The following is a 24,894-nucleotide window of genomic DNA, read 5'->3' as shown; positions in this document are numbered from 1 at the left end:
TCATTTAATTTGTCATCTTAGATTAATTTTTTTAATAATAGCATGGATAGAGATACTCTAACGAGCCAAAGGCAAGCAGCACCATCTCTCAAAAACCTTGTCCAGATTTTAAATCAGCCATACAAAGGATTTGAGTAGGAGAAATAGAAGCGCATAGCATAGATGCATTTGTGCTATGCACCTTTGTGGAGCTTTGGTTTTTTTATGCTTTTCTTTTGATTTTTCTCCAAAGTATGACTTTTCTTAATTTTGTTTGTGTAGGCGAAATGAGTAGCTAAAATAGTCGTTCTTCATCAAACCCTTCTTGCAAGAGATGTCATAAGCCTACGATTGTGATGTTTTCATGGACCACGAAGAACTACGGAAGACAATTTTATATGTGATTTTAAGAAACAATAGTGTTCATTTTGGTGTTTTTTTTTGTGCAGGTTTGGTGATGTTTTTGTTCAATTTTTGTGTAGTTTTTGTGAAAATCCAAAACTATATCCAAAGCAATTTAAGCTATACTGGCAATAAAAAATATATGGACCTTCCTGCATAATTCCACCAACCAAAGACTGACAAGTAGGGGTGAGTAAATTGCTCATAACTCGTGAGCCGCTCATAACTCGCTCAGTAAATGCTCACTTGAACTCGCTCATTTATCCGCTCATTTAAACTCGCTCATTAACAACTCGCTCATTTATAAAATGAGCGAGCATGAGCATGCCCCAACTCGCTCATAACTCGCTCATTTAAAATTTGCCACATCTAATCCCGCCGCCACATTCAATCCCAAATATTCATAGTTTATACATTTATTTATTTTTATAAACAGATGCCTCAAAACAGTGTGCTGCTGTTAGTTTATGTTTTTGGATTTATGTTGGATTTTTATTAGTGCTGCTTTAGTTTTAGTTGATCGTTGTTTGTTGATGCTATTGTTAGTTTATGTTGTTATTATTCTATTTTTGTAATACCGTTGATTTTTTTGTTATTATTCCATTTAATTGAATTATGACAATTTATTAAATTTTAGTACTCATAACTCGTGAGCCGCTCATAACTCGCTCATTTAAAACTCGCTCATTTCCGACTCGCTCATTTATTCGCTCGCTTGAACTCGCTCATTTAACAACTCGCTCATTTATTAAACGAGCGAGCACGAGCATACCCTAACTCGCTCATGCTCGCTCATTACTCACCCCTACTGACAAGGCATGCTTTTCATATATTGAAGTTCATAGTATAGTTTCTAAGATTTTCATGTATTAAAGCTCTAGCATGCTTGCTGGTACCAGACCAATTGACAAAAGAGTGAAACTTAGATTTCTATGATTTTCATGTTTTTTATATATGCTTGCTAGTGTAGTTTTTATATATGCTGTTTCTATGCTTGCTGGTACAAGAAAAGTCTTAAAAACAGTGAAGATGAATTAAAATTGTAAAAATAGGAAAACTTAGATTCTGAGCATGCCACCTCACAGGCAGATAAAACACACTCTCCTGAGCATTTCTATATAAAATTTTCCATTTTTTTGCTTAGTAAAATAATTTTAATGGATTTTAGAAGTTCATATTTTCAAAAACATAAAAATTGAACAAAATAGTCATGCCTTGAGGAACTTTTTACCAAAATTTTACAGTAACTTAAATCGAGAAATTTTACCAAAATTTACAGTAACTTAAAATTTTCACCAAATTAAGTTTTACAATTACAATTGAAACCCTCATTTTAACCGAATTTAAAAAAAATACCAAAATTTTACAGTAGCTTCGGCCTATATTACTTGAATTTCCCACTAACCATAGCACAAAGAAAAGTAAAAAACATAGTGCCAATTAGAGAACTCAAGCATAGTGCAAATTAGAGAAGCAATAGTCAGTTAAATACATCAAAAACCAACATCCCCTAGCTTAAGTAAGTCATTACAATCACATGCCATTCAAATACATTACAAACTAATTAAAAAAAATATAGTTAAAAAACCGATTACAAATAATCCTACTATTTTCTTATACATCATATTCATTTTTTCTTCAAATAGGCGAAGCATGAATTGGGTTTGCATTTGGTGGAACAAAACATCGTTGCACCACCCCACATTACAATGAGCATTTTCTGGTTCCATCCACTGAATGTCGTCAGAATCCCCATGTAACCTGTTGTGATCCCAACCGTCAGATGCTCTGACACATGGTGCAAATCTGGTTTGAATACTATGCCGGCCCATCCCATGAGAAACGAACCTAACTGATCAAAGAGCAATTGATTAATTCTTCAAAAAGAGAAAATTTTATGAAATTTGAAATGATTGCATGAAGGAAGCCAATACCATGTTAGAAGGGAGATCAATGTACAATGGAGTTACAATTTGAAAGAAAGATTTAAGTATCTACAATTTGAAAGAAAGATTGAGCAACAAACTGAGAAATTACACAGCTAATCAACAAAAGGAGGCATTATATGTCAGTAGGTCAAAATTTTGCAAGTACTGGTCCAGAACTATTCCAATGATAAGGGGGTCAAATGAGAAATTATTAGCTTAATTCTCTCGCTTATCAAAATTTAACGTCCCATTCATAGATAAACCTCAATCTGACAAAAACAAGTGCAGTGCTATTCTTGCTTTTTACTGAGTAAAAAAAAACTTACACCAAGAAATCCAAACACAGACAAGCGAATCAAGTATGCACAATAGTCGAGTCTATGAGGCAGCTTATATTGCTTCTCATGAAGAATTGATGTTTGCCGCAACATAAGCACATAGCATCAAATAGAATAGATAACTCAAACAAAAACCCATATTACAACTGCATCAGTGCTACAATTTTCAGACTACAATTTCATATTTTACTTGTCATAGGTTACCAATTTTAGAATTTTTTTAACCCTAGTTTCAAATTTTACTTGCAATTTACTTGTCAAAGGTTACCAATTTCAAATTTTAGAACCCTAGTTTCAGCAAACTACAAAATTACTACAAACTTTCAGAAATTTAGAGAGAGAACAAGAGATAGGAGAGAGAGTTTACCAATTTCACAAGACCCTCAATGAACGACTTCGATCGACGCTACAGCAGAGCTTTGCCGAGAGAGAGAAAAGAGAGTAGCGGTTGTCGTTGGAGAGCGAGAGAGAGCAGCAGTTGTTGCTGGAGATGTTGGCGGAGGAGAAAGGTTGTAAATCGCCTGCTACTCCTACGTGTGAAAGAGAGAGAGAGAGAGTTGGCGGAGAAGACCAAATTTTACTTGTTCTCCATATTAATATGTGCTTGAAGACCAAATTTTACATTTTGTTCTCCATATTAATATGTGCTTGAAGACCAAATTTTACATTTTTCTGAATTTTTTTACTATTTATTAAGCCACTTTGAAAACCCCTGATCCAACGGTGGCTTAACCCAACAGTAAAACCAGAAACTACCGTTGGATCAGCGGTTTTCAAAGTGGCTTAATAAATAGTAAAAAAATTCAGAAAAATGTAAAATTTGGTCTCCAAGCACATATTAATATGAAGAACAAGATGAACGGTTCGGATCGACCGTTAGGATTTTGAAAACTCAAAATCCGAGCCGTAGCACGGAGGCCTCTTAGCTACCCGTAGCATATTAGCCAAAACCTATATATATATATATATATATAGAGGTGGGCTACGGTGAGTTGCGAAGTAAAACGCGTTTCTACTTCACGCCGTATTTTTATTTTGAAAGTCCAAACGACCAATCCGAACCGTTAGATGTTTAATCCATATTGAAATGTGCTTGGAGACCAAATTTTACATTTTTTGGAATTTTTTTACTATTTATGAAGCATTTTTGAAAATTGCTGTTTTGCTGTGAACAGTAAAAAACAGTAAAATTTTCTGGACCATCAGATCAGCGACTTTCAAAATTGCTTAATAAATAGTAAAAAAATTCCAAAAAATATAAAATTTGGTCTCCAAGTACATTTTAATATGGAGAACAAGATGAACGGTTCGGATCGACATTTTGAACTTTAAAATCGCAAAATATGAGCGTGAAGTAAAATAGTCGCTTTACTTCGCAACTCACCGTAGCCCACCTCTCTATATATATATATATATATTTTTTTTTTGTTTTTTTTGTTTTTTTGTTACACGATAATCGTGAACAGATTTTGCCGCCTTTTAATTAATATATTTAATGTCTCATTCAAGAACAAAAAATAACATGTTGTAGATATAAAAAACACCTACAATCAAGTATATTATACAACAACTATGGGCTTCATTTCACAAAATAATGATTGTTGTTTTTTACCATTGGTTTATCGTTGGCTCGCCATGCCTACCATTGTAACATCTCAATTTTTGACTGTAAATAAAATGTGTAGAAAATAGCAATATGAATGTCGAAGTATAATTATTAAATATGGTATTTCAATAATTTGAAAAAAAAATACTAGTAATACATATGAAAAATATTGAACTAGAAAATAGGTAATTGTAAAATTCTTAACAAATATTGATTGATACATTTAATTATATAATAGTGTTTAAATTACAAATTCTGAAAATAGCGTAACATCTCCAAAATTTATATTAAGACATGATAAATTAATTATAGATGTTAATTTAACTTGTTGTACTTGTAAAGGCATATAATGAGAAAAAAAATTGTATTTAGTCTATCTTTGTTTTAACATTGTGTTAATTGCAAATATAATATTGAAGAGAAAATTTATTTCTAATAATATGAGGGGTGCAGTGTAACTTAACTAACCATTAAATAAGAAGGAAAATTAAATGAATATTTTTGTTAAATTATGCATGTAGAGGACACATGTCATTAATTTGACTATCTTGTTTTTCTTTGTTACCTAACTTCATCACCGTTCAAATTTTCTGCTCTTCATTGGTGAGTCCGCTGACTGAAAAGAGAAGGGAAAATGAGAGGGAAAATATAGTGGAAAACTATAAATTCACAAACCGCCGAGCATAAGAATTAATGAAAATAAAAAGAAGAAAGCAGTGGAGAAAAGAGAGGAGACACTAGTGGAAAATGAGGTATCAGGATCGGTTATATAGGTATATTAGTATCGGAATATAACCGATCATGATGAAGGCGATACTGATACTATCAGGATCGGTTTTTTATTTTTAACTAACCGATCTTAATAAGTATTATCTGGATCGGTTATATCTAAGAACCGATCTTAATAGACAGTTATTAGGATCGGTTTTACTTAACGAACCAATCCAGATTAATTTCTATTAGGATCAGTTCTTTAGGTGAACCGATCCTAATAGTTTTTTCCCTCTTTTTTTTAATACCCACTATTAAATAAATTAGTATCGGTTTATTTAAAAACCAAATCGATCCAGATTATATATCAAGATCGGTTGTAACAAAAAATAAAACCGATCCAGAAAACCTATCAAGATCGGTTTTACATAAAAACCTATCCAGATACAGGACTATCAAGATCGGTTTTTATGTATAACCGATCCTAATAGTATTTTTTTGAAATTTTTTTTATTAGAAATTGTTTTCTAGATCGATTTTTGAAGTAGAACCGATCCTGATGTTAGGTTGAATGTAAAAAATAAAATTTTATTTATTTGGCCAGCTTCCATTTATATATATATATATATATATATATATAAATATGCTAGCCCAATATGCTACAGATAGATAAATATATATGCATACAAATCACAGATGGATTAGGAAATTTTGAACCCACATTTTTCGCAAGTCCCTCAAGCGTTGTACAGTATGTTTAGCGGGAATGTCCTGCATTTTTCAAAAGATAGAAGAGCATGCACAATTAATTGTGTATTTTATTATATTTGAAGCAACAATGCTTAATTACTTTTTGAAAGTATATAAATGCATACCTTTAAGTTCGGAAAAGAATCAATGTATTCGTTTATTATGTCTTGCATGAGCAACATGACATAATATGCACATTCCCAGCCGGCAGGTTGTTGTGGCCACTATATAACAAGTTTGAAAAAATTGAAATGTAAGTTAATGAGCATACAACTGGCTTATATGTCTAGATATTAACATTTTTTTTTGCATCTAGGTCCCTATAATCACATATCTCAATAGGAACTATTACCTTGCAGTCGTTATGAATCGTTAAAGAAGTACCCATTACCCTGATGAAGACACTGTTGAAATATGACCACATTGAACAATAAGTAATTATGAGAGATTAAAAATGGCCGAAATAATTAAAAATTCTAATGCATTCTAAACAAGCGTAAAATTTAGGAAGACACTTACTCCTCGACCACAGCAGTGATCATTAGCATTTTTTTACTCTTCTTGTCGGAATCGTACACGTACAATGCACTTTCTCTTGGCATAAGCACAACCAATATCCAATGATCTCTGCATGTTAGGTTTGTAGAATGTCATATTCTATAATTTATATGAATAGAAAGAAATATAATGAAATTAGAATATATATATAACACTAACATCTGATGATAAGGTATAAATATTAATCTCTTGTCCTGATTTGCTTTGAGTGTTTCCCCTATGTATTGAAGAACACCTCCTCGGTCATCATTCAGCATGTTGGCATTCGTTCTCTCGGGGTCCATGAAACCAACCTGCTCATCGGGAAACTCCTCCTTGATTAATTTGTGCCAATACCTAAAAAAGAAGAAGGCATACAGGTGTTCTCAATTTTATAAAATTTGAATTAAAAGTACTAAATTATGTAATTATTACGAATATTAACTCACAGCATCCAGATCTGAATTACTGGTGCAGTGAGCCACTCCCGCAGTGTAAGCAAGGCCGCATAATCATCTGCATAAACAGATATGGAGTGTGGTGAACAAAAAAGATCAAGTGGCGAATCAATTGTGAATGGACTGCCATCTAGCTCCGAAAACTGATCACGCAGCTGCTTGAATGTTCGTCCCAGCTTGTCAAAATTGATACCATCAAGCGCCTTGCAGTGACTCGTTGCTTTCCCACCTACAGGAAGCTGTACCTCTTTGCGTGGTTCCTGCAAAATTTCGTAATAAATTGAAATAAAATCCAGAATGAACTATAACTCTGTCATATAGATACAAATTAAGAAGTATAAGAACATAGTAATAATATACCTCATCTGAACCTGTCAATATCATGGACATCGGCCATGCAGTGAAACTGCCGAGGACCGATGCAATGGTTAACTGCTCACCATTTTGTACAGGTAAGGGGATGTCTAGGAAGTCCGCATCTTGAATAGCATCCACTGTTACTCTTGCATGGTTGGGCGGCATCGGCCTGTTGTGAATTGTTCCACCGGGTACAACTGGAACATGAATTGTCCCCATGGCCACCACAAAAGTATTCCCACATACTTTCGCCAGGAGTTTGCAGCCTAGTTCTGCCTCCTGTACAAGTATATGTATTTACTCGAATAAAATCAGAATATATATGAAACTAAGGCATAGGCCAACTTATTTAAATCTGAATTTGCATTACCTCAGTAAACCCGGAAAGATCGGCATATGGTTTGACTGACTGATAGCTGCTCTGAAGGACCGTTGGGGTAAACGTCTTTTCTTGTTGGCCCATCGTCTGCTGAATCAAAATTGCAAGTTCAGATTTCATTTCTTGCCTCATTTCTTGCCGTAATCTCTCCTCTATTCCTTTTACTCTCTCCTCCACTCTTTGATCCACCCTCGCGTTAATTTCTTCTTCCGACGTCTTTAAGGTGCGTGTCCTCCTTATCCAGCCCTTCCCGAATATTTTTGTCCATGGAACCAGACCTCCCACTCCTCTCACCCTCCCAGGATGTTCCGGATTTGCCAGAGATTTTCCCAAAACATCGTCGCATCGTACGACGATCAACTGGCCTTGTTTGAAAGCCGCTTCTTGTTCTTCCTGAAATGACAACATGCATGTTACAACATAATAATTTAAAGTTGAATTTCAATGAATAACAATATCTAAATCCTCACAATTCTCTTGATGACCGGTATGTATTTTTCTGGATAATAGCATTCCTTGGTCTCGTCTGAGAGCTTCTGTCTTGCTAGTTTACATGTGACGTGTCTATGCTCAACCGACAAATCAACAAACTCTTATGGTGTCAATGCAGTACTAGTTGACCCTTGGGAAGACGGATCACTAGATGCTTTCTTGTTTGCAATCGCCTGCATAGCATCTTGAAGTCTGTTCTGGAAACCCTCATCATTGTAACCTCTGGATCCCAAGAAATGCGGATACTTGTTGTGGGCCTGATTCTCCGTCCCAATATGGCTGGCAGTCTACAATGGCAAGAAAGAAACAATTGACCTTAATTATAAAAAAATTGAATTCTTAATTATAGATAAGGTAGGTGGTCTATAGAAATAAACATACATCGAATTCCTCCGTCATTCGGTACTCGACAAATTCTTCCCAGTCTTTCTCTTCAATCTGGAGCTTATCAAAATTGGGCGTCCCACCCTCGCGCCACACTTTAGTCAGCTCGGTTCGCCACTTCCGGTGACAAGTAGCCATTCTCTGATAATAATATTTCTTCACTTCTACCTTTTGGGTATACCCCAGTTCACCTACCAAACAAATAGAAATTAGTGTTTAGAGTTAAATTAATTAAATGGTTTTTAATGAAATTAGTTCCATGTTTTTTACCTTAAGTATTTCCCATATTTTGAGCTTGTGCTCAGCTGGAACATCTTTCCATCGTTGGAACCTTATAGGAACATTATTTCTTACCAATATCCCAAATTTCGTTGGAAAACTCGTTGTCTCTCGAGTAACAATCGGCCTGAAAAATTTGTCAAGTACCAGCTTTTTCCCTTTCTCATTGAACTTCTCCTTAATTTTGTTGGGCCCTCTTCCTCGTTTCTTAACCGAGGCTGAATCACTACCATCATGACCACTATCACCTTCCATATCTGCTCTTTTTGAAAACAATTAACCAAACTCAATAATACATTATATGTAGAGAACTATAAGTAGAACAAAGTTATACCATACTACAATTAATTATAAGTAGAACAAAGTCAATCAAGACACGAGACACAACATATCCAATCCATGCATAAAATTGAAATTAGAGCACAAAATTGATCTAATGTACGCATAATCTAATCCATGCATAATCTAAACCATGCACAATGTAACCATTAATTTATTATAAATTAGGTTTTATTTTTTTTTAATGAGAATACACATATGAGAATACAACCAATACTTGAGCATTACCAAAGAAAATTCTCACAATGCGTTGGTACGTACCAAGTACACTTGAGTAACTAGGGTTAACAAACAAGGTTTAACAATTTATAACTTGAGCAATACCAAATAAAATTCTCACAATGCCTTGGTACCACCAAGTACACTTGAGTAACTAGGGTTAACAAACAAGGTTTAACAATTTCTAACTTGAGCAATACCAAATAAATTTCTCACAATGACTTGGTACCAAGTACACTTAAGTAACTAGGGTTAATAAACAAGGTTTAACAATTTCTAATAAACAATAATTTCTAATTAGCAACAAGGTTTAACAATTTCTAATAAACCTAATTAGCAACAATTTGTAATAAACCGAATTAGCAACAATTTCTAATCCGAATTAACAACAATTTCTAATCCGAATTACTAACAATTTGTAAACAATTCCTAATAAACCGATTTTAGCTAGAGAGGGAGAGGGAGAGGGGACTTACCCGAGTTTGAGAGAGAGGGTCGGGTTTGAGAGAGAGGCGGGGCCACCAAGTCAACGGAGAGGGAGGAGTGGAGGAGAACGCCTTCACGAAGGAGAAAGAGGCGATGGACTAGGTTTTGAGGACGAGGAGAGGGAGGAGCCGATGCATGCACAAGGTTTGAACAAGGATTTTGAGAAGGAGAGGAAGAGGCCACGGGTTTGATTGAGGGTGTTGAACTTGTTTCAATTTTTGTTTAAGTATCCCAAGAGGCGCCACAAGGAGACACCTATCTGGATCGGTTTTAGTCTAATAACCGATCCATATAGTATCTGGATCAGTTATTAGACTAAACCCGATCCAGATAGGTAGATAGGCCACGGAATAAAATTTCAAATTATCTGGATCGGTTTTATTGCTAAAAATCGATCCAGATAGGTATTTTATATATATATATATATAGAGTTAGGCTGGGGTGCTATGGATAGCATAGAGGCCTCTATGCTACGGCTCAATATTTGAGTTTTCAAAATCCAAACGGTCGATCCGAACCGTTCATCTTATTCTCCATATTAATATCTGCTTGGAGACCAAATTTTACATTTTTCTGAATTTTTTTACTATTTGTTAAGTATTTTACAAAATTGTTGATCCAACGGTGGCTGCACAAAACAGTAAAACCGTTGGATTAGCGATTTTCAAAGTGGCTTAATAAATAGTAAAAAAATTCAGAAAATTATAAAATTTGGTCTCCGAGCAGATATTAATATGGAGAATAAGATGAACGGTTCGGATCAACCGTTTGGATTTTGAAAACTTGAATATTGAGCCGTAGCATAGAGGCCACTATGCTATCCATAGCACCCCAGCCTAACTCTATATATATATATATAAACTCTGTACAAGACATTCTAATTAATATGCATTAATTCATGATCTGTGCAAGAAGTGATCAATGTTTTAAATATTAGAGAAGATATATGTAGCAGTAGCATAAAATAAAAATATAATCTTCATTTTTCTGGCCACTATGCTATCCATAGCACCCCAGCCTAACTCTATATATATATATATATATATATATATATTTCTACTATATAATTTTTATTTTTATTTAAGTAGAATTTGAAAATAATTAACTTATATCTTCGGTATATAATTTTTTATATTTATTTAAACATAACCATATGAAAAGATTTTCCAAATAAAAGAAAAATCTATCAGGATCGGTTTTATTGCTAAAAACCGATCCTGATAGTTTTTTCTTTTATTTAAAAAATCTTTTCACATGGTTATGTTAATTATATATAAGTTAATTTCTAATATAATATATCAGGATTATGTAAAAAAATTTGGAAGGTATATTTTATGAAATAATTTATTAGATAATTATAAGGTTATTTATTCTAATGGTTATGTTTGTAATTTACTTTTATAATTTTATAAATAATAATTGAAAGGAAAAACGTATCTGGATTGGTTTTTAGCAATAAAACCGATCCTGGTAGTTTTTATATATATCTGTTAGATGTATTAATCTGGTTTTGTTCAAATAAATACATATCTGATTTTTAAAATTGAATATGACATGTTAATTAAATAATGTATAAATAATGTATAAATATGTGTAGATATTTTACAAAATTAAACTAAATAAATATCTGATGTTTAAATAAATATCTTATTGTTTAATTACCTATCTGCTGTTTAATATTTTTTGAATATAATATAAAAATTAAATAAAAATTTTATTAAATAAATTACTTATTTTTCTAATATGTAATTTTTAAATACTTATTTTTTATATTTATTTAAAGATAACCATATGAATAATTTTTCAAATATATTAAAACACTATCAGGATCGGTTTTATTGCTAAAAACCGATCCAGATACTATTTGGATCAGTTTTTAGCAATAAAACTGATCCTGATAATGTTTTTATATATCTGTTAGATGTATTTAAGTGCTGCCAGTACGGTAAATCCCAGAATATTGACCTCTTCTTCCAACTAATTTTCAGTGCCCCTTTCTTTCTCACCACCTTTTTTTTAAATTTCCCAAATTGAACTTTGATATCCTTCACTCGCGAATAAATAGCTTTACCGGTCAATGGATAATTTGCTCTGGTATTCTCGGTCTTTCCATTGAATTATTTCTTTCTCTTTCGGTGTGCGTGGTTGGCAGGAAGAAATCTACGATGACCCATGTACACGTTTTTAGATGAATTAGGTAGCCACACATCGACTGCATCGTCCAGGCAAACAGGGCACGCTTTCTCTCCTTTGACACTGTAACCTGACAAATTTCCATAAGCCGGAAAATCATTAATGGTGCAGAAAATCATGGCCCGTAAAGTCAATTTTTCCTTGCTGTATGCATCAAATATCTGCACTCCGGATTGCCATAATTCTTTTAAATCCTCGATCAATGGCTCTAGATACACATCTATGTCGTTCCCGGGCTGTTTGGGGCCTGATATGAGCAAGGTCAACATGATGTATTTGCGTTTCATACATAACCAAGGCGGAAGATTATAAATGCATAATAGAACCGGCCAACTGCTATGCTTGCTGCTCATGCTACTGTGCGGATTTATTCCATTTGCACTCAGCCCAAGCTTAAGATTTCTAGGGTCACGTCCGAATTTGAGGAACTCTCTGTCAATATTTCTCCACTGAGGAGAATCAGCGGGGTGCCGTAATTTTCCATCTTTTTTCCGATTATCGGCATGCCAACGCACTAATTTTGCATCTTTAGCATTTGAGAATAAACGTTTGAATCTCAGTTTCACAGGGAGGTGCCACAATGCTTTTGCTGGAGGTCCTTTATTCATTTTACAATCATCACTTTTATCGCTGGTTATCTGCTGTCACACCCCGCGGCCACGAGGCATGACAGGGCCCCGCCGTAAGCATACAACTCCATGTATGCTTACAAGGCATTTACAATATTTTCATCACATCACAATAAAATACATAAAACAAGTTTATATATATCGTTCAAGTTCAAAATGTCTGGTACAAGTAGATCATACAAAAGGTATCTCGTACGGATACCAACCATAAGGTATGACATAGAGAGCACTATACAACAAAACAAGATATGCCTCTCTAGTCAAATAACAAAATAACTGCTAAGGTAACCTGGTGTCATATACCACAGGCCTACTACTCGCGTGCCTCTCCAGGATCAGCCGCACTTAAACCTGAAAAGAACCCAAAAGGGTGGGGGTGAGAATAAATCCTCAGTGCGAAATTTGCCACAATCAGGTTATTGGACTTGCAATCAGACTCCATGTTCAAAAATGAAATCCATACAAAATCACATTAGCAGTTCTATTACACTATATATATGGATGCACATGCTTGACATCAATAATCGAATGAAAAGCAATTTAAGGAATTTCCAAGATGAAGTTCAAACAAACACATATTTGGTCTAACTTATTTTATTATGGCTGGTAGCATCTACAGATGTTCCACCGAGCTGGACCCTTTATCTGACCCTCATCTGTAGGGTTACAGACACCTACAGATGTTCCACCGAGCTGGACCCTTTGTCTGACACCCATCTGTAAATGCTTTGGCTTAACCATTTACTAAAGTCTGGTTCGAAGTCATAAAATGAAAATTCACATGAAATAATTCAGAATGTCGTCATAGTCAATTGACCATCCAAATGCATTACCACGTAGGGTAATGCCCCCGAGCCACAGACGTCACACATAAGTCACCCATAATCACAATCAACATATATATACAGTCACCCACCCCTCGTCCCAACCGGTACTAGGAAACCTCGAGGGCCGTTCACCTAAGGCCATTAGGATCCTGGGATCAAAGCCAGCTTGCAGACTTTGCAAATTCATTCACATATCATCTCAAAGTTAGCTGATACAGCTCAACCTTGCCATTTCATTCACATATCATTTCACAATCATCAATTTGTGGTGACCTTTATCCATAGTCAATTCATAAGAGAACAATAAAAATGACAACCATGCAAATATGCAAATCAACCATATCACAACAATTCGGTCTTAACTAGATTGAGTTATGCAAACAATTCACACAATTACGATTATGCAACTAACAAATATGCAACAATCAAACAAACAACATGACAATTCCAAGTATGCAATAATCAATCACACAACATGACAATCGAAAAAGATAATTTAATTTCTGAAAATGAAACATCAAACAAGTCCAAGAACCCCGCACCTGATTACGAAAAACGTATCGTGCACCTATGGTTCGGACGTCTCGAAAGGTCCCGCAAAATCTTGCTCAACCGAGCCCACACCTATATCAACATATATACTTAATTCAATATTTGTTCGACGATTGCTATGCTTACTTGAGTGATATTATTTTCTTTACACTTTCCTTAACATAATCCATATAACTTTATATCCACCTTCTTGATGTTATAAATAGAGTGCTATTGGAGGAAGAGTAAACAGGAACACAAAATAAATGAAAAACAGAATTATAGACAGCAGCCCTAAATTCTGACCCTTGGTTACTAAAACTGCAATAACTTTTTATAGGAAACTCCAAACAACTTGAAACTTGAACCACTAGAAACTAGACTCCGAGACGCAGCAAATAGACTCTTCATTTGTCCAGAATAATTTAGAATTACCCATTCAAATTAGCTCCTTAATCAGCCTAAAAATCTGTCCACTGTGCAGTCACAAATTTAATGGTAAATCAAGTTTGTTCATCAACACTTGCTATTTTGATTCAATACGTTGGACATCATAGAATATGCGAAGTTCACCTTTTAGAATTCCAATTGAACAACAACATGCACAAAAGAGGGAACAAAGAGAATAGATCAACTTATACCAACTTGTCCCCTATTTATTTATTCTTGAGTAGCTATCTGTGCTCACAAATTATTAAATTAACTTCAAAATAATAATTTCTTCTATTCAAATTTATTTTGAAAATATTACTTAAGTTTAATACACTTTGCAACTACTATTTCTATGAAATTCCCATGAGAAAAGACTTGTCCTACAACTTTTTACATCCTGTTACAAAGAGATCCCTAGCCAGTAGGGATGGCAAAAAAGCCCATCGGCCCGGAGGCCTGCTCATACCCACCCGGCCCGGCCCTTTACCCGTTCGGCCCGGTGCTGTAACAGGTCAGGTAAGGCCGGGCCTATAGACAGGTCAGGTCAGGCTTGGGTTTGAACTAAAGCCCACAGGCAGCCTGTTGGGCCTTTCTTTTGGAGAAAGCCCTGAATTAGATTTTATTCAGGTTGTACTGTTGTAGCCTGTTAGGGTTTTATTTCTGGCTATACTTATATCTCTCCACGCGCCGCTTCTGTCTCTATTTTACTCCTCTCTCTCTCTTCGCTTCCGCCAGGCCACCCTCGCTCCAGACTAGTCGTTCTTCGTAAGTGATGTCTCGCCGATCAGACCCCACGTAGGTGTCTCGATGGTACCCTAGCTCGTCGGACCCCGCACCGTAGCCTCTCGCCTCACGCTGGACCCGCTCGAATCAGCGACCTAATTGTGCCAGTGCCCCGTACCTTCTCCTGATTACTTCCACCAGGTTCTTTGATTTAGTAGTTTCCCCTCATCCTTCGCATTTATCTGATTTTCTGGTTCCAACAATATGGTAGATTCCAACGGTCCAACAAATTAGGAGTGTCTGATACCATAATAGTTAGATGATACCATTCAGAAAATGGCCAGACGTTGTAGTTTATGTTTTATAGTTTTGGTTTTGCAATTTTCTAATGGAGTCGTGCAGTTTGTTGGCACGCCCGTTATTCAGACTTTGTACTGATGCATCACCTCATCAAGTTAATTTTATATGGGTCAGTTGATATATAAAAACAACGGATTGCAATGAATTTATATTGATAACCTTTGGTTCCTTTTTCTATTGTAATCTAAAGTGGAAACTGACAAGAGACTAGTCAGTGTTATGTTTCATTTTATAATTTTGCACATTTATTCAATTTTTATTTCATCTAATTTCACATAAGCACTTTATTTATTTTTGTAATTTTAGTTATTGTAATGGAAGAGAAAAAAAATATGACAAGATTAGAAGTGTCTTTTAGTTATTTCATCTGATTTTTGTGATTTTAGTTAATATAATTTACACACAAATATGACAAGATTTTAGTTATTATAATGGCAGAGAAACAAACTTGTTATTAGACGACCATTATTTTTATCTTCATACTATCTTTTTGTGCATAAATATGACAAGATTGGAAATGTAAAATGCAGGTGGAGATGTGAAGCATAGCACTATGACATGTGAAATGTCAGAAATTATAGAGGTTCAGTGATGTACTTGTAGATCTTGATGTATTAAATTCTGCATTTGCATTTGCATTTGAAATTATAGAGGTTGTGTTCAGTAACTATTACTACTGGTATTGTCAATAATTATTGTTGAGCAGCTGGTATTGTCATTATGAATTAATAGACAACATTGAACCTTGCTTTGGTGAATAAGATTGCTCCTAAACTGATTTAAACATGAACTTTAATGAGTTGTTTTATCCAAATTTCTGATGCATTTTATCTATTAAATATATGAGAAGTTCTTTTAAGGAAAATTGGTATATTTAAAGTTTTTAGGAAATCCAAATCGGTACTGGTCTGTATCAATTTTATGATGATCAATTAATCTGATTTGGCCATGCTGAGGTGTATTCCTTTATTTTTATTTTCAAATGTGCTTGAGGTGTTTAAGAATTGCTTTCTTCTATACTGATTTCTCTTCTCCACTCCACAGATTTGGTTCAACAGAGGCATAAAGAAATTATTCATATAATTGAAGGAGCTTATTAGAAGTGAAGGAGCTTATTAGAATTTAACTAAAATGTGCTAGTCTGATTATGTAATGTGCCTGTGTAATCTTATTTTAGTGTTAAAACTATGTTATTTTGTGTTAAAACATGATATTTTATTAAATTCTATTTTATGAATCTGGTTGTGTAAACTGTTTGGTTAAATTGCTATGTTGAATGGATTGGGCTGGGACAGGCATACAGGTACGGGCCGGGTAAGGCAGCCCATGGGCACTAACAGGCAGGCACAGGCAGGCTTGGGCTTGGGGGGGAAGCCCATGGGCGGGCCAGGCATTGATTTTAAGGCCCATTAGATTGGGCCAGGCAGGCCGGGTATGGAATTTTAACAGGCAGGCTGGGCATGGGATTAGTAAAATGCTTGTGGGCTCGGCCCATTGCCATCCCTACTAGTCAGGGACTGTTTTCTAAACAAATTTTATTTTCTGTCACCATTTGGTCCCTGAACCCTGTCAGACCCGAAATTTTACACTACAAACCCTGTCATTTACCAGAATTGACCCAGAACTGTTCAGAATACTGGAAATTTACAGAACAGGCCCTGGAATGTTGCAGAACAGCACAGAAAATGCAGAAAATGGCAAAATTTACAAAACAACCCCTGAATTTTACCAGAATTCGGCCATAACAGCACAAAATGCTGAAAATTTACAGAAATGACTTTGGCAACTCAAAACAGCATACCAGTATACCAGAAAGTGCTAAAACAAAATATTGTTGAACGAAAAATCAATACCAGCATAGTGAAGAGGGTAATTTTGGTTATTCAAAGTTGTATAAATAGGTTAATCAACCCTTCAAGGGTAATCATGACTAATTCAGTATTTTAGAAGGAAAATCAAGCAATTGTTGACAAGTCATTCAAGCAAAGGAAATTTAATTAATCAATGACATGCATAGGTTGAGAGAAGAGGTCATCAAAACTGATTCAATCCATTCAAAATTTTAATAAGCGAACTTAATTTAACACAAGAGTTTCAACCGATCAAAACACTCAAGCCTTAGTATGAACTATAAAATTTGCAAGGCCGGTTTGAATCAAGCACAACCATACTAATTAACTTCATGAAGTCAAGAACATTTCATAAATCGACAATGTCACATAAAAATTCAGATTTATCAATTTTCCCAACTACACAAACCCTAAATCAATCATAATCAAAACAATTTCAGATTTTAAGAGAGTGAGAGAAGAACTTACCAATTAACACCTTTATTTGTTGGATTAGACTAGATTAGTCACAACCCTTCTCTAATTTTCGAATTTGAACCAAACCCTAGATAGAAAATGAAGATTAAGATGAAATTGAGAGAGGAAACACCAAATCAACAACATAGAAGCTTAATGGAGATAGATTACTCACAATTTATACACAAATTTCGGGTTTGATCAAAAATCCTAGAAAATAGAGATGAATTTCAGATTTGAGAGAAGAGGAGAGAAAGTGAGTACCAATGGAGAACAAGATGGCTACTAGAGAGTGAATCAACAACTTCCAACTTCTTCTTCAATTTCTCAAGGATTTTCATGGCAGGAGAGAGGGTTCCTTTCTCTTTTTCTTTCTTTTGGGGGAACACAAAAGGGGGCAGCAGCAACAAAGAAGAGATGGAGGGAGAGAGAGAGAGAGACAACATGTATTTTGGGAAATTTTACTAAGTAGACCCTCAAAGTTTTGGATATTAATAAAAGAAACTTTTATACTTATTTTCATGCATAAAAGATTGTATCTTAATCCAAATTTATATAAGATATAAATTTCAAGATTCGATTAAATTTGGTTATTTCGAAAATTTATATCAAGGTTATATTTGTTTTAGATTTTTTTGACTCCTAGTTTGCCAATAAAATTTTCGATTATATTTGAAACATTCTAATTTTTATTATTAAAAATTTCTTAACGTAACATCTGCTTTGGTTTGTAACCTGATACACCACATTTTGGACACTGGTGAAGATCTTTATACTCATTTCGATATAATATACAATCATTTGGACACGCGTGTATTATTTGAACTTCCAAATCCACTGGGCACAATATTTTCTTCATTTCATAAACATTAGGTGGTATCTTGTTTCCATCTGGAAGCATTTCTTTCAAAATTTGTAATAACTCAGTAAAACTTCTATCACTCCAACCGTTAGATGCTTTAAGGTTATACAATTTTAATACACCTTTCAATTTCGAAAATTTAGAACAACCAGGATACAATTCCTTATTAGAATCTTCGTACAAATTCTCAAATAAACAATATTGCTTATCATTATCAAAATCTTCTTCTAAATCACGTAACATTTGATCAAAATTATCACATCTATCTACCACCATATCATCATTTTCTTCGGTATGGTATTCCTGATGCTCGGTACGAGTGTCTATGTCGGTTTCCAATCCCCGTAGATCGTTCCCGTCATTTTCACCGGTTTGGTATTCCTGATGCTCAGTACCTATGCTGGTTGACAAACTCTCACCATGCCATAACCAACACTTATATCCTTGCTTGAATCCACGACGAATTAAATGGTTCCTCACTTGGTTCGGGTTGGAAAATTTTTGGCCATTGTTACAATCACGACAAGGACATGACATCAATGCACTCCCCTTGCTCGCCATATCTTCCATAACAACTCTGATAAATTCCTCGACACCTGTCATATATTCATCAGATAGACGTGATGCTTCGTACATCCAACTGCGCTCCATCTGCAATTATAATAAAACACAATTAATTAAGAACAAGGTTGGGGTACTCAATTCTGTTCACAATAGGGCTTACATGGGGCCGGGTTACCATCCTATCCCACTCTCTGAATACTTTGTCTCTGTAGTGACCACATGTTAGTCGTCTTTTAGCATTTAAGAAAATTTCGGCAGCATTTTCCCTTATTAGTTCCTCGAGTATTCGGGGAACTAATAAGGGGAAATGCTGCCGAAATTTTCTTAAATGTTAAAACACGACTAACATGTGGTCACATCCTAATTAAATGAGACAAAGTATTCACAGAGCAGCCCCAAAATGGGGACTATTCAAAATTAATCCCTAATGGATTAATTTTGAACGGGTATCATGACCTAAAGGCATTAATGATGCGGTTGTGGCTCGTAAGACAATACTCTAGCTACATATCTAATATAAGTACATCTACGTACTCTAGCTATACAATCTTACGAAAAAAACACATTAATGCACAAAACTAATTAAACATGAGTTATAGATTGTACTTACATCTTTTTTTTTGGATGCCAGATCGAGTGAGATGAAGATCACTACACCAAATCTCTCAATAATAGCCAATCTACAAAATTAAACCATCGATCGGAATCTAATTAAGAGATGTACATATATAACATGCTATATATCCTACAAACTTGAAATTAAAAAAAATGCTCATATAGCATATATATAGCAAACTCAAATGCGTGTGCATGCAAATCTTCAAATAAGAAGAGGTATTCAAACTTATAAATAAAATCTCCACATGTAAAGAATATATAGCTCATATATAGCTGATATATTTGCTCATATATAGAACATATAGCATATATAGACAATATATGCATGTGCATCCAAATCTCCACATTTAAATAAAAAATTGAAATGAGAAGAGGTATTTAAACTTAAAAGCTTGTGGAACCAATAAAAGAGCTAAATCAAGACTTATAAGGTTTAGATTTTGAGCGGGGATCATAACTCACTTCTATATAGGATTTAGGGTTTAGGGTTTGAACCGAATCATAGCCAATAAATGGTGCTCCATTAATATCAAATTTGAGAAAATAGATGATCAAATGTACCTGAGAAAAGAGAGCTGAGATAGCTTCTTTAATGCAGGGTGAAATAGCTACTGCACTAATTAAGAGAGGCGAGACCTAGGAAGAGAGACGAGTTTCTGACAAAAATCGGACTGAATTGACCTTTATATACACTATTAGGATCAGTTATTCTAAATAACCGATCCTAATAATTCAACTATCAGGATCGGTTTTTTTTAGAACTGATCCTGATACTATCAGGATCAGTTTTATTAGGATCGGTTATTTAGAATAACTGATCCTGATAGTTCATAAATCAGGGTCGGCTTACAATAAAACCCGATCTGAGTAGTTTTTAGGATCGATTTTTTTAAGAAAACCGATCCATATACCTTTTAGGATCGGTTGGCTCATATAACCGATCCAGATAGGTCGATCTTGATTCTTGTTTTTACACTAGTGAGATAAGGAGGAGAAAGAAGAGGCATCGGGTACCTCGACGGGGCCGGTAAACAAGGAAGACGAAAACATGCTAGTTTGCTTGGTTGATTGCTTGTGATTAGGTGGCTGCTCTCAAACAACTTAATATATTTGATTCAGAATATAGTGCATCGACTCCGACCCGTATCTTGCCCAACATTAAAAGGTGCGGATTTTGAGTTATTCTCATAAGTCATATCCTTCTAACTTGTTTTCTCATTTATTGTCATTTTGTTTGCTTGTTGTTCCGTTGATTGCTGCTTGCTTGAGATCTTGTTATTGTTAGCTATGGTAATTAGACTGTTTGGATGTTGATAATCTTATGGTTGATTTATGGTAGTGGTTTGGAGTTGCATGGTGTATAACTATTTTACATAATTAAATTATGGAATATACTGTTGGAAAAATATTAACTAATCAACTAGTTTTAAATCTGAATTTTGATCAATAAAATAAATAACAATTACATTAAAAATAGAATCAAGAATATAATTAAAACTTTATTACCCAGAGCTGCAAAATGCAGACCTAAAGCAACTTCCTGTCCTAAGCGCAGGAATAATCGGTTAAGCTTGCCCCAAGTTATGCCGGTATTCCTCTACCTTCGGGCGCAACTGTGGTAGAGGTTGATGTAGCTTCTTTCAACAATGATAGTAGAATAATATGTTTTCTATAAATAAAATATTTGTTTGTAGGAGAATAGAAATTGAATTTATGAATTATAGAGCTAATAGGAAGAGCAACAGAATGTGAATTGTTGAATGGATTATTGGATTATTAGCTCTTCAAGTATCATGTATTATTTATAGACAAATGACATAGCTAGACACCAGTGATTTTGTACATTCATGACAATTAAAAAGATATTTATTTTACCGTTTTATATTTAATCAAATAAGTTCAAACGGCAAAATACAATTAAATGCATTTAAGCATACTTTTTGAAACGGATCATATAACTGGTGCAAGCTAATTGAAACGGATCATATATACTTTTGATTCGATCTTCTGTGGTGGATAATGAGCATCTATATTAAAATAACTCATTCACAAATAGCTCTATAATTCATAAAGTTAAAAAAAAACCGTTAATATTAAAATAAATATTATTTAAATTTTGAGTTTTAAAATAAATTTCTAACAATCCCCCACAAAATTCAAAATTTAATTTAAAAAATAAAATAAAACTAAATAAACTAAAAACATATATATAAATATTTCTGCTACCATTGTTTATACTGTGCATTGGGCAAAATGTTTTGATTTCGCTTAGTGTCAATAATTTCAGTCCGAGGAGATCGGAGTGAACCAAGTCTTGAACAACGATTCCTTTGATCGGAACTTACATTATTACACACACAGTACAGAAAACTATATCGCGGGTTGTGCGTTTGAGGCCATGCACATTAACTTGATTTTTTCATGAGAATATTCTACGGGTTGCCTAAACTCAGTAGCCGCGGCCTTTTATATACGGTCATTCTCATATAGAAGAGTTCCCTCTGGGATGTGTGTAGAGTCACATCTCGCGAATTACCGACTTGGGACACTCATCTTATTACACTACACAGAAGCACTGATCACCATAGGGATGGGTTTGGAATAGAAGTTCCATATCTAAAAATATTCTTGTGCTCCTTGGCCAACCTATTTGCTTGTTCTTACCCATTGAACCCCCTTCAGGGGATCGCCCATCACAGAGGTTGGGTTCCCACACCAGATTGGCCCATTAGGCTAAATATCATCCCCCTCGATGACTCTAGGACTTTCGTCCTATATACATAAGGACTTTAATTTTTTATCCATCATCAACATTTTCATGTCAATAAAAAACTTTCAAAATAAATCTGTCCAAAAATTAATTGTGATTAATAATAATGCTTTGATAAGCATGTTAATAACTTCATGAACTAGTTATTTATAGTATTGTGCTACATAAAATATAATCACATATATCATTATTCATGCACAATATCATGTCAGGAATATCTAGAGTTTAATATATATATTCACGAGATATCAACCCCCACATTTTTAATATACTAAATATTAAATTAGTTATCTTGGCAAATTTAGTAAAATGAAACTCAATCAATAAAATTGATCATTAATTATTTGCATGAATATTTATTTAATTTATATCCCCACATTTCATTTCTACTGTCAAGATAATTACTTTAGCAAGAATAATTTGCTAATGATTTAGCCATATGCTACATCTCATTGCGGAATTTTATGTTAAATTGTACAAATAAATAAATTAACAGTTTGAACCAATAGACCTGATTTTTTTTTCTTTCAAGATTCAAATCAGTTTGAAAAATTGCCTTGTATGTTTTATTTTACAGTTTTCTTCTTTCATATTTGTATTATCTTTTGAAAAAGAAAACTTTCTAACATTTTTAATTGAATGTTTTCAATTTATACTCTTTGAAAATTGGTTAATTTAAATTTGTCATTTTTTCTTTAATATTTTATGATATCATAGACACAATGGAAGTGATTAATATATACGATATCCGTATTATGATAAATAGTTGATCATACATTTATGAATTAGCGAGTTGTTAATTATACCGATGATCATTTAGAGTTATAAATAATTTTTTTTCCAGATCATTGTATATATAAAATTTAGATCAAATTTATCTAAATTGTTAACTCCGATTATGATCATCTAGTTATGATTTCTAGTTATGTACATATATGTATACCTTATATATCAAACAGTGTATGAGAATAGATAAGAAAATTAAATCCAGATAAATGATGGATTATATGATTCATGATTAAATATTTACCAAGAAAAATTCACACTCATATTTTCTTATACTTATTTATAATTCACAGCCGTTAAAGTCTGAAATTCCTTTTATTTTTTTATTAATGTAGTAATTAGTGAAACTTTAAGGAATTTATTGTGCGTGACAAAATAAGTTAATAACAAATATAGTAACTAACTAGCTAACATTATGTTCGGGATTTTTTTTTTCTTTTATTTTCGGTGATAAAAATGAGGAAGTTATGCTATTGATATTGACTCCTCTAATAATTTCAAGTTTTGTAATTATTTATATATGTTGTGGAACTTTTTCACCGAAGCTTGGTAGTTTATTGGGCGAAGACCTTAGACTTATATATAATAATTACAAAGCAAATTTTTTTTTTTTTTCAATGATTCAGTATAGACTTTTAAATATATAGGATGACAATGTATTTTCTCAAATGATTCCTTAACTCTATCCACAACATTGTTGTATGGAGTAGAAAAAAAAAACTTTAAAAGTCACACATTTATCAAGCTATCATTATGTTGACAATTATAACTGATAATTAATATACACAGCTTTATAAAATGATACTCTCAGAATTCATTTATTTATTCAAATAAGATATGCTATGATTTCATTAATTTATTATTATTGTATATTTGTTTTGGGCTCTGAAAAATGATAAAATTCTTAATAAGTAAATTGCGTAGCAATGCAATCAAATTATTTCCGAATTACATTTGTTTTCTTGTATTTTGTATTTATCTAGATTGTCTTGATAGTTATATAAAATATCTCAACATGAATATATGTCGGTAATTCTTTAATCATGAACATTATTAAAATAATACCTTATAATTGCATAATTACAATGACCACATAATAATTTCAAAATCAGATTTTTGTGTAATAAATCTAATATAATGAGTTCATATTATGTTTTTTATTTCCCTTATCAGTAAGTAGTTGAGATATAAGATCAACTCAATATTGATCAGATACAAAATTGACATTGCATTTATTTTTTATTATAAAAGTGGGAATGTATCATGGGAATCTACACAGCTTAAATTTCATATTCAATATTTTACTGATCTAAGAACATTAAAGATTTAATTATGATGTAATCAGTCGGTTGTAATTTTTTTTTAAAATAATGTTATTAATTATATATTCATATTATACTATACTCTTAAAATGACTTCTTAAGTCAAAATCTTCACAATATAAAATATAATATTTCACCTAATTATATGAACGACATTAGATGAGGGATATTATCAATATTAATATTGATTAGATGGGTTGTACCACTATATGTAACTAACACTAATTTCATGTGTTAATTTAAGAAACGCTCATAGTTTCTTTTGGTTTTCTCTGGTCATTAAAGAGATGATCAAGGTGATTCATGCAATTAAATTACAGATGCAAT

The 24,894-nt window shown here is 33.5% G+C and overlaps 2 long non-coding RNA genes across 3 annotated transcripts in view; one reads left to right on the top strand and one right to left on the bottom strand.

Moving 5' to 3' along the window:
- Window positions 1–24,894, bottom strand: part of LOC144546068 (uncharacterized) — a 52,312-nt gene that overhangs the window by 12,888 nt on the left and 14,530 nt on the right. The window lies entirely within an intron of this gene.
- Window positions 15,005–16,576, top strand: LOC144546408 (uncharacterized). Of its 2 annotated transcripts, XR_013508767.1 has the most exons (3): window positions 15,005–15,180; window positions 15,870–15,922; window positions 16,384–16,576. It is a non-coding gene; the product is annotated as an uncharacterized LOC144546408 (long non-coding RNA). The 2 variants fall into 2 exon arrangements; XR_013508766.1 differs by lacking the exon at window positions 15,005–15,180 and having other exon boundaries at window positions 15,190–15,922.

The sequence above is a fragment of the Carex rostrata genome, chromosome 29 (genome assembly GCF_964058835.1).
Source record: "Carex rostrata chromosome 29, lpCarRost1.2, whole genome shotgun sequence".
In the NCBI taxonomy this organism is placed as follows: domain Eukaryota; kingdom Viridiplantae; phylum Streptophyta; class Magnoliopsida; order Poales; family Cyperaceae; genus Carex; species Carex rostrata.
The sequence above is the reverse complement of the archived record's forward strand: the minus strand, read 5'-3'. Positions and strand labels throughout refer to the sequence as shown.